Here is an 11,201-nt window from a genome sequence, read left to right as displayed (position 1 = left end):
ATTATTTTCCCTCCTCCTTTGTTGATTTTTCCCCTAATAAAGATGCATAATATATATTTAAAAAAAAAAAAAAAACCAAGGTTGATTAAATCGAATTCGGTAACAAGACAGTTTCACTCATGGCTCAAACCTCCGGCACAATAAAGAGTACTTTGGATAATAGAAAATGGGATAAGGATCGATAGGCACACCGCCCATGAACAGTAAACTAGCATGTGGCACAGGATGAGATATCATACAGGAGGTACAAGGTCATTACAAAGAGGGGGGGAAAGAAGAGACATGTGCCTGTTAGCTTGCAGTGCGCAAGTAGTGTGCCCAGTCTTTTCCTTCTATTAATTTCAAGACATCCATTGGTGTGGACTGCAATTCCTCCCCCATTTGCTGCAATGTGCTATGATTCAATTTCGATTTTGAGATTTTTATCCTTTGTTTTACATTGTCACTCGAATTATACCTTTTTATTTGAAGAAGTTTTCCTTCACTACGCGGTGAACAGTTATGCCTTAGGAAAACTCGTTTTTCATCAGTTAAAAATATTTTTATTTCTAATTTTTTACTTTTATAATTTACCGAGCATCACAAGATCATATTGCATGCATCCCTTGCTAGTCATATACATCACTGAAAGATGATGACTACCTACGTATTGGTGCTTCAGTTTGTACACGTTAGGATTGTAAGTTAGGATTGTAATCTATGCACCAAAGAGTCATAATGTATTGGATCTGTTGTTCGGACAATTACCTGGTCGTACATGTGAGTATCCAACAATAGTTCCTTTTGTTTTCAAATATATCCCTCTTCACTCTTGTAATGGTATAAAATGGGACAGATGTTGAATACTCACAGGTACAACTAGGTGATCGTTGGTGCAACGGATCCAAAACAGCTAATTGATTGGTGGTTTGAAGTTTCAACGTTATTAAAGAAAACCTCAAACTCCAATGAAAGATTGCTTTATATTTCCCCCTTCCCCCAACCCACCAAAACCAGAACCTTTACCATTCCTCTTCCTTCAAATCATCAGCATTTTCATGGCTCCATTCAAACCAGTGAAGCATCTCAACCTGTGCAAAGTCGCTCCACCATGAGGCCCTGTCGTCCCAACTTGTACTTCTCTTCCTCTCACCTTCTTCGACATTCAATGGTTACCACTACCACCTGTGGGATTACTATTTTTCTATGACTTCCCTAACCCAATATCTCAATTCACTCACTCTCTCCTTCCCCACCTCAAATAGGCACTCTCTTGGCTTCATGAACCCAACAACCACCCCATGATCTATTACACCGAAGGAGACACAGTTTCATTCACCGCTACTGAGTCCGACTCTGACTTCTATATCTCTCCTCCAACCACCTAAAAGACACCATAGAATCTCGCTCACTCATGCCTCACTTGCCTACATCTGGACCCAATGTCCCCTTTTCCCAAATAATGGCATATGTATCATGGCCACATTTCACCATTCGATTTACAATGGAAGAGCAATCGCCTCGAGGATGGTCATTTGGATGATTCAGAGTCTAATGATATTGAAGTAGATGATTTTAATTAATTTTTTTTATTAAATAGATTTTAAATAATTTCAAATCAATTGTTACATTTTCTGCTCTTTTCGTAGATGATTAATCTAACTATATGTTTTACTAATTTGCAACAATATTCAGTTATCAATTATATGTGCTCGTTTGTAATTTTTTTTTTTCAATTATAGGTATGAATGAAATAATTATATATTATTTAAATGTGTATTATCTCTGTTTCTTTATAGTATCAATCATGGTTAACCTTACTCGTTTGCGGAAGTGATATTTATCAGAAACAAATTCATCAAACGCTGAGCAAACACAACCACCCAACTCCCAATCTGATAACAACGATGAGAATGTTGTTATTACAAGTATGTACAATAATGATATAGCTATAATTAGGTTGTGTTTTATAAATTAATGTGATTGAAATGTATTACATTATTTATTAAATTTTTTTGAATTATTATTTAGACCAAATGGATCTGGAACTATTAATCGTCATGGTCCAACATTATTAAAAGATGTATGGAATTTACCGACTGGCCAGAGAATTTTTATACAATAGAATAATGAAGAACAACCCATTGGACAGGAGGGAGGCTTGTTAGGTTAGTTTCTCGGAACTATAGCGAAAAATGTTCCATTTTTCCCTTTAAATTTCAATGATTGGAGAAATATGCCAATAAATTTTAAAGAGTGCATGCTAGAGGCTGTGCAAGTATTTAAATATTAGAACTTTGTTTTTTAGACCTATTGCTAATATAGTTTAGTTTTATATTATAAGGACCTACAATGATTATGAATGTTAAAATCTACGCAGACTAAGTTTGACTTAGGGGAAGAAGATCATTCAAAATGGATTTTTAACTCTGTCAGTTCAAAATGGAGAAATTACAAAAGTGATTTAAAGGCACTTAATTTTGATGATAACAAGTCTCCCATGGAGCTATTGAGGAATGTACTAGAAATTGTGAATACTGATCAATGGGCTAGTCTTGTGCAATTTTTTACTCAGAAGAAGGGAAGGTAATACTTTAAATGTGTTGTAAATTTGTGTGAATGTGTTTTTTCTTTTATATATGAGCATAATTATATTTCATTGGTCAACAAAATCTTAGTAAAATTGTAACACTTAAATAATGTGAGTGGTATGCCTATAATAATATTTTGATTGCGTGATGTGTATGCTTATATTAACGTAGCACAAAAAATAAGGCGAATCGAAAGAATCAAGGTGTACCCCATATTGCGGGTCAAAAAAGTTTTGTAAGAATTCGTGATGAGAAGGTAATTATTGACAAGTTATAACTAAAAAATAAAATATTTCTGTTATTCATTTCTATTTTGGTATGAAGTTTCTAATTATGACATTTTTAATGTGATAATAGCGTAAAGAAATTGGAGTGGAGCCAGACCGTGCAGGCTTATATATAATTACTCATAAACGTAGAGACGGTGATCCTGTTGATGACATTGCATGAGTGTTTGAGATTTAAAATGTAACTGCAAGAGTACGGATCAGTGTAGCTACGGGTCGAACACAGGGAGAGCAGCCACTTTATTTTTTATTTCTTTTAATAGTGCGAAAGTGAACTGATTAATGGTTGTGATCTAATTCTAATTACCGTCCTAAACATATGTATCTAAAATAACGTCCTAACCATTCATCATCCAAGAATTTAAAGACGCAAGCCCCACAATTAAAATTAAATAAATAAATAACTGAAAATAAACAACCCACGCAATTAAAAAATAAATAAATAAATAAAGGAAAAAAATGCTGAAATAAAAATAAAGTAAAAGAAAAGGGATAAAGCTAGAGAGAGACTCACAAGTAGGTTTCTCTACTTAGCCCGAGGGATGCATCATAATATGAGCTTCCCTACTTGACCAGAGAGTCACTCTTACAAGGGTTTCTCTACTTGGCTTTAGGAAAAGGGAGACAATTAAAATAAAAGTAATAAATTGATGGTTCTATGGCTAGGAGGGGCAAAGCCAACACATACACTAGCCATGAACCTTGGGGGAGAGGGATAGCAATAATGTAACGACTGAAAATAAAAATCCTAAATTAAGAAATAAAGGGTAGTCATAAGAGGGAATGAGAAGGGGGAGAGAAGACTACTGAAGGAGCCTACTTACTTGAATCAATGCTTGAACTTGAAAAAAAAAAATTGCTCCACGGCTCGTGATCTTGTCACCTAGATCTAAGCCTAGAACTATAACTTAAAAAATTACAACTCAATTGCATAAATCATAAACATAAAAAGGCTGAATAAAAATAAAAGAGTGCTTGCATTAATTGACATAAAAAAACTATTACAAAAGTGATTAAAGCAAAAATAGAGAAGAACTAAAACTAAAGAGTGAGAGAGGGAGAGAGAGAGCAACTAAAAAAAAACTAGAAGAATAATGAATTGTCTCTCCTCCTCTTACATGAGTTGTATTTATAGGGAATGGGGAGGTAGGGTAACAAATTTCTCTTTCCTAAAAGGGAGAAACCCACAATTGATTGTGAGATCTTTTGAGTCCAAAAGTGCTAAGATGGAGGAGAGAGAAGAGAGAAATAAATTTGGAGAAATTTCCTATAATTTTTTTGCTTATTTTCTTTCCTTTTTTTTCTAATTTATTTTTCTTCTTTTTCTCTCTCCTAGGGACGATTTTCTTCTTGCTTTGTGTGATTTGGACAATCTTTGGTGATGATGTGGAGGAGAGAGAAGATTTGGACAATCTTTATTTCTCCCCTTTTTTTTCTCTTTCCTTTTTTTTTTCTTCTCTTCTTGCTTCCATGATTTTCCTTGCTTCTAATTTGATGTGGAGATCCCCTCCATGCCCTTAGTGCTTTAAGTGAATGAAAAGTAGGAAATCTTCAATAAATTTTCTAAAAAAAACAACCATGAGATTCGAACTTGAGACCTCTTGGTGAGCAAGGGAATTTTGCACACCATAGCTCACCAACTACACTAGGTAGTTGTTGTTATCAAAAACAAATCTTCAATCACTTAAGGATGTGGTCCATCGATCTTTGTTGGCATTTAAAATATTCCTTGTACTTCTGAGACAACTGCAAATGGGTTGGTTCTGCATCTCGGTTCAGTTCTAATCCATTATTCTTTTTCTGACCCGAAAAGAATAATCATTTGTACGGGTGACCAAACGAATGTGTACTTTTAATTGAACACGTCCATCTTGCTCAGAATTTCGTCCTCTTCGTAACCATGAAAAGAAATAGGACATCTTTACGCGTAAAATTGAAGATATAGCATCCGATAGTCCTTAAGGCCTTGAAAATATAAAACCTACAAAAAGAGAGTAAAACCCAAGGTAGCTCCATTCTAAATATGTAAAATACATGTTTTACTACCCTAGATTTCACACATAAATGTGCTCATCAATGAGCTATGATTGTATGTATTATTTGTATTTTTTTAATTAAAATAATATTCAAAAATTATCTTTTCAATATAATCACACTTATCTGAAGTAACATACTTATATGTGAATTGCAGGATAAAATTGAGGAAAAAAAATCAGAACCCAATACCTCCCAAGACTCGAGTGAGAATATCACTTGGGATAATGAAATTTATTCTCAAGGGAAGAAAAAAGATAAACGTGGACGTGTTTTTGGGTTAGGATTGCTTCCCACAACTTCTTCAGCTTCTTGTCTTCTTGGAGAAATTATGACAAGTTCTGAACATGATAAAAGGGTGAATTCATTGAAAAATAAGGTTGATACGATGCAAACCTTAATTAAGAAGCTTACGTCAACCATTCAGGATTTACGTCCTGAGTTTGACATGGAAGATTATACGTACACTCCCTCCTTCACAGTCGATCGAACAGATAATATAAATATTTGAAGTTTCATACTAAAAAATACTTATAATTTAGTGATTTTTATTTTTAAATTTTTTTCTTAATGATAGTTCATTGTTATTTATATGTGTGTGATAGGTACCCGGCACTTATAATGGTCAAAATGAGTCACCACAACAAGGTAAAGTGATATACTATTAATGATTTTGTTATGAATATTTATAATTTTATTATAAAATAATTACTTTTTGATTATAGGAAATAACTCTAAAACTCAAATATAGAGCTTGGGAGGCTTGGACCTAAACAAGGAGCACTTAACTAGTGGAGTCTGATATAGATATATATATATATATATATATTTTACCTTACAATTTGAATTTTTGGAGTATGATGGAGTTTAATTTTTTAGATAAGATTGTGGAATTAGTTATTGTGGATACAATTAATTGGAATGATGATCATAAATTTTTTTATTTTTTTATTTTAGTGATTTTGATGATAAGCGGGATATATAGATATAGATATGTATTGTCACCACTCAAAAATCTCGTATTTATGTCTTTATAATAAAATTTCGCAAATAAAATTCACGGCTATAGAATATTCGTCATTACAAAAGTGTAGCTATAAATTTAGGTAAAAATTTGTGCATCTAAATTCCATAGTTATAAGTTTTATTGCACAAAAAATTCCAACACTATGAATTCGCAATTATAAATTTTAGAGCACAAAAATTCGCAGCAAAAATTCATAGTTATGAATTTTACTACGCAAAAAAATGTCACTACAAAAGTACAGTTATAAATTTTGAGGCATAAAAGTTCGCAGCTAATATTCGCAGTTAAAGATTTATTGTGAAAAAATAGCGCAATTAGAAATACGCAGCAATAGATTTATTACAAAAACATTCGCAGCTAAAATCCGCAGCTATAGATTTACTGTGAAAAAAAAATACAATTACTAATCCGCAGCAATAGATTTACTGCGAAAACGTTCGCAGCTAAAATCCACAACTATAGATTTGCTGTGAGAATTAAAAAAGTGAAGTTAGTAATCCGTAGCAATAGATTTACAATAGAAATGTCTACAGTTAAATATCTGCAGCTATAGATTTACTATGGAAAAAAATTGTAGTTAGAAATTCGCAGTAATAGATTTGATGCGAAAACATTCAAAGTTAAATATCCACATCTATAGAGTACCATGTCCCTACAGTGTGAAATCCGTAGCTACAGACTTAGCGATGGCACTTCAAGCTATGGATAGAAAACCGCAGGTAATCCGCAACAATAGGCTATTGCTGTGAATTTTTAGACCTTTTACTATGGAAAAAGCCGTAGTTATAAGCCTCATTTGTTGTAGTGGGGAAGTAATGAGGAGAAGGGCAGGTTTGTTAGTTTGCCACTTGTAAGGGTAATTTGTCCATTTTGAAAAATAGCAAACCGAAGACATCATCACTTAATCATTACCATTAACGAAGTAGACTAATAAACAATATTTTTCTTTGACGGAGGTGCCATGATATTATCACAATCTTCAAGGGAGGTGCCATAATTTGTCCATTTTGAAAAATAGCAAACTGAAGACGTCATCGTAATTTCCTCTACAAAGGAAAATTCATACGCATGTAGAGGCTTCAATGCCCATCTACTAATACGCTTTGGTTTTATCAACTATCTATTATTGGGTAGAAAGCAGGTTTATTTATTGAAGCGTGTCCAGCGCAAGGAATCTAATATAAGGAGGCTTCATCACTTTAAATCTCTATCTCATCTGCCTCATAATTTGAAAGACACCCCACATTGGGACTCCGGATCCCCAACTCTCACATGGTAGGCTATAAAGAACATTATTCTCCAATGGCAGGCGATGTACACCTTAATTTGCTGCCTTAATCTACCCCCACAAGAACCTTTCCTAGCGCTTCTTTCAGAGCATCACCACCTTCATGGCTGCATCCAAACCGGTGAAAATTCTTGAGCAGTGCAAAGTTGCCCCACCTCCAGGCTCCGTTGCAGCCTCGACTTCCACCGCTGTCCCTCTGACCTTCTTCGATGTTTTTTGATTACCAGTACTACCAGTGGAAATAATATATTTCTATGAATACCCCCACCCAATATCTAAATTCACTCATTCTCTCCTTCCACAACTCAAACACTCACTCTCCTCCACCCTCATCCACTTCTGCCCTTTAGTAGGAAATCTCTCTTGGCGTCATGAACCCAACCAGCCCGTGATCTATTACACTGAGGGAGACTCGGTCTCTTTCACCGTTGCTGAGTCGGATGCCGATTTTTATCATCTCTCCTCCAATCACCTAAGAGAAGCCATGGAATCACGCCCCCTCGTGCCTCACTTGCCTACATCTGGAACTAGTGTCCCCATGTTAGCAATACAAGTTACCGTTTTCCCAAACACTGGGATCTGTATTGCTTTGTCTCGTCACCATTCGTCTTGCGATGGAAGAGCATTCACCCACTTCATGAGGACATGGTCTTCGATTTTCAAGTTAGGAGCTGGGTTTCTCTCAGCTGAATCTCTACCATTCTTAGATAGGACTATGATCGAGGATAAAGAGAGCATCTTAAATATTTTCTTGGAGTTGTTGGAAGGATTAATGAATTCCGAATCTGGGTCCGAGAATCGAATATTGAGAGCGATAGATAGAGAACTCAAACCCAACTTGGTTCGAGCTACATTCGAGTTAAATGAAGCAAGCAGTGGGAGACTCAAGGAATGGATCTTCACTCAATACAAGAAGAAGGAAGAACAAACACAAACACATACAAGATCAATTGCTGCTCCATCCAGATTGGTGGCGACATGTGCTTACACTTGGATTTGTTTGCTTAAAGCAGAAGCAAAAGTGGGCGAGTCCAACAATAATATGACTAGTTTTGTGCTTAACGCCGACTGTAGCGCTCGCCTGGACCCTCCAATCCCAAGAACATATCTGGGTAACTGTGTCAAGCCTTATGTAGTGGTTGTTAAGACAAGACTGATCTGATAAGAGGAGTAGCTGCGGCAGCATAGTTGTTAGGAGATGCGCTCCACGAGATGGACAAAGGAGTCTTGAAAGGCATGGTGCAGAGTGTTGCAAGCTTGGTGGAGCTGCCGCATGATCGAATTTTTGTAGTCGCAGGGTCACCACAGTTTGAGTATTACAAGACAGATTTTGGGTTTGGGAGGCCAAAGAAGGTGGAGATGACATCCGTTGATAAAACGAGAGTCATGTTTCTGAAAGATAGCTCCAATGTAGATGGTGGTGGGTTTGAGTTTGATATGGTTCTCAACAGACAAGAGATGGATGCCTTTCCTTCTGAGTTTGTTGATGGGCTCAATGCTCTGATATAGCATTCTTATTGTCCCTAAGGCCTCAACGGCTCACTGTTGGCTTCCTTTCTAGGTCAAAGGTATTGATTTTCCTATTTTTTTTATTAAAATCTATATATAAATTTGCACGTGCAAATGCAGGTGTGGGTTTCGTTATGTTTGGTACAAATTAATTAAGTAAATAAGGCAAATTAAATCACAATGATTTGTATCGATTAGCATTTTTTAGATAATGTTTGAGATTACTAGTAATTTCGTTAAACGGGTACATTCATGTGTGGTCTTTTTTTTTATTTTTTTCCTTTAAAGATCAGAAATTTTATTAAAGAAGAAAAAAATAAAAAAGAGTACACCTCAAGAAGAGATTTTAATTCCCCCACCATCAGCGTGGACATGAGCGGGGAAAAGAAAATCTAAGAATTAACAAACCGAAACCTAGGCCTAGATTCTACATCATGAGCGATCTCAGATCTAATATGAATTGGGAAAATAACATGCATACTTGAGATTTCCGATTTAGCTGCATCCTTAGCAAGATAGTCAGCAACACCGTTGGCTTCACGGAAGTGATTGGGTGATCTTCCATGATTGAAGCTAAAAATCCTGAACTGAGATGCTGATCTTCCATTTGATTGAAGCTAAAAATCCTGAACTGAGATGCAGTTTTGAACCGCCACCACCATAGCCACCGAATCTAATTCGATCCAAAGGGAACTTACTTTCAATTCCGCAATAATAATACTGTCAATCATAGCTTTAAATTCCGCAAAACAGTGTTACCCCAGTGGTTTCTCGGCTCACCTCCAACATCAGCTCTTCCTGGATTGCCCATAGAGTAGTCATCCACATTAAGCTTGATCCATCCCCACATCGGCTTATACCAAGAAAAATTAAGCACAAAAGAAAATCTTCTTGGGAGAATTGATAGCCCCAAACGAAGAAAACACAGCAAGTCCACCGGCTGATTTATCACACCATATAAAGAAGAATTTCCTTCCTGCACTTCATGTTTAATTTTCTCAAAAACCTAAACCATGGATTTAGCATATATGCCATGGCGCTAATCATCTCTTTCCCTCTATATATTGTCAACAATCACTACAAATCCCATGGACCACAGCTCTTTCACCGCCCGCACAACACTTAGCTTTCTATTCCACCACGGAGACAGCTGATAAATATCATCCATATCAGGCCAATTTAACCCAAAGCAATCTACAAAAGCGTTCCCGAGAGCCACAGAGAAGCTGCAGGATGTAAAAGCATGATTAAGGTTTTCAACATCCAAACCACAAAGGTTGCATTTAGAAAAATCGAAACTCCCTTTCCAGATATGATATCATCCATTGGTAACTTCATGTGCATGAGCCACCACCCAAATACGGATTGTCTTGTATTAATTGATTTCTCCCAAACAATGGAAAACCACGGGATCTTTGGATTGCGTCTTCTGGTCTCATTCCAAGTAGAGAAGGAGGAGAAAGCGCCATAGGTGGTTCCATTCCAAACACACCCATCTTCCAAATCAACTTGAGGAAGCCTAATTTCGGCTGCAGAGAACGCATTTCTAAGGCCATTAGATGAAACATTAGGAATATTCCAATTAAAATTAGAGATAATATCTGAAACTTTTGTAGTAGAGCTTTGAAGAGAGTTAATAGCATTTTCACATAGCTCAGCAATAGAGGAATCTCCCAGCCGTTTATCATGCCAGAGGTTGACATTCTTACCATTGCCCACAATCCATCTCTCTTTGTTTGATACAAAAGACCACATTTTGCGAAGATCAGGCCAAATTGAGGAAGACTTATAGAATTTTTTGGGGATACCATTGCTAATAAATCGTGCTTTGAAATTTTTTCTCGCTAAGTTTCCATGTTTGATGTTCCAAACCTGCTTGCAAAGAAGAGATTTATTGATATCACATAGCCTGCGAATGCCTAAACCGCCTTGTTCTTTAGGCTTGCAAACTTAATCCCACTTGACGGTCACTGCTTTGGTGGAATTAATATCCCCGTCCAAATGAAGTTCCTCATCCATTTTTCCATGTGAGCAATCAATGAAGAAGACCACCAGTACACAGAGAAATTGTGAACTGGCATGCTAAGGCTTGTAGATTGAACAAGAAGCACCCGACCAACCATTGAGAGGAGTTTACCTTTCTAACCCGATAAACGCTGTCTGATCTTACCCATTACTGGCATCAAAAACTGCTTCTTGACTCTACCTTTAAAAATTTTAACATGAAGGTATTTTGTAGGAAAGTTACATGAAGAAATTCCCATTGTCTCAAATATGAATTGCTTCCTTGGAGCTGGAATTTTTTCCATAAACAACTTACTTTTCTCAATATTAAAATTTTGACCTGGAAATTCTTGATGCTTCCTCAAGAAATCATTTAGATCCTAACATAGCTAATGAAAGCATTCATAAAAAATAAAAATAACAATAAAAAATCATCAGTAAAAAGTAAGTGTATAGGCAAAACCTCACATCCTTACGGATTT

General features: G+C 36.0%; 1 pseudogene; it reads left to right on the top strand.

Annotated features, from left to right (window-relative positions):
- The first annotated feature begins 1,037 nt into the window (after nt 1-1,037).
- LOC122060808 lies at nt 1,038-8,715 on the top strand (annotated as a pseudogene).
- The last annotated feature ends 2,486 nt before the right edge of the window (nt 8,716-11,201 follow it).

The sequence above is a fragment of the Macadamia integrifolia genome, chromosome 14 (genome assembly GCF_013358625.1).
Source record: "Macadamia integrifolia cultivar HAES 741 chromosome 14, SCU_Mint_v3, whole genome shotgun sequence".
Lineage (NCBI taxonomy): Eukaryota > Viridiplantae > Streptophyta > Magnoliopsida > Proteales > Proteaceae > Macadamia > Macadamia integrifolia.
Note: the sequence above shows the minus strand (reverse complement) of the source record. Positions and strands in the feature narration are given on the sequence as shown.